Here is a 720-nt window from a genome sequence, read left to right on the forward strand (position 1 = left end):
CGTCCATCCAGAGGCCACAATCTACCCCCAATGTTGAAAGCCACAGATGCCAGAAGCAGCTCAAAGAGGTTCCATAGCTTCAGCAATTTCCCCAGATATCCTCCAGTCCCCCTACTGTGCAGCTAAACTCTAGGGAGCTGAAAACAAGGAGCTGACACTCAGCCCCAAAGTTCTGTCAGGCTCTCCTATTGCAAGGGGTGTGCAAGGAAGACTGGAGAAGAGCAAGGCTCCATCACCCAAGTCATTTCCCCACAGGAGCCAACACATTCTGGGAACCAGACTACACATTCTACAAGCCACGCCATGCTGGCAAAAACAATGAGATACAAGGTGGTGCTGATGACCTCTTCCCACAGGACTGCTCTGAATACCACAATGGGTTGTTAGAGCTGTTTTCTAGTGGTGGAAATTGTGGGACCCCACGGTCCAGGAAAAGTCTGGGCTGTTTTTTCCCCAGGTGGCCAGTCACTTCTTCTTCTTAGGGCCTTACAGAAATTAGGTTGACTGGGCCCATCCTATACTGGGGTAAGAGAGCAGGTTCAGCAGCCTCATAAATCTTGCTGTTGGGCCTTCTTATTGCCCCACATTTCCAGGTCTTCCAGCTGGGTATTATGGAGAGAAGCTTCGAAGCAGGTAGCAGACAGAATGCAGGAGACAAGACAGAGTTGGGGAGGCAAGTGGCAGTCCTTATGGGGAGAATGAATACTTAATCCCTTGCTG

Source organism: Sminthopsis crassicaudata, chromosome 2, assembly GCF_048593235.1.
Source record: "Sminthopsis crassicaudata isolate SCR6 chromosome 2, ASM4859323v1, whole genome shotgun sequence".
Lineage (NCBI taxonomy): Eukaryota > Metazoa > Chordata > Mammalia > Dasyuromorphia > Dasyuridae > Sminthopsis > Sminthopsis crassicaudata.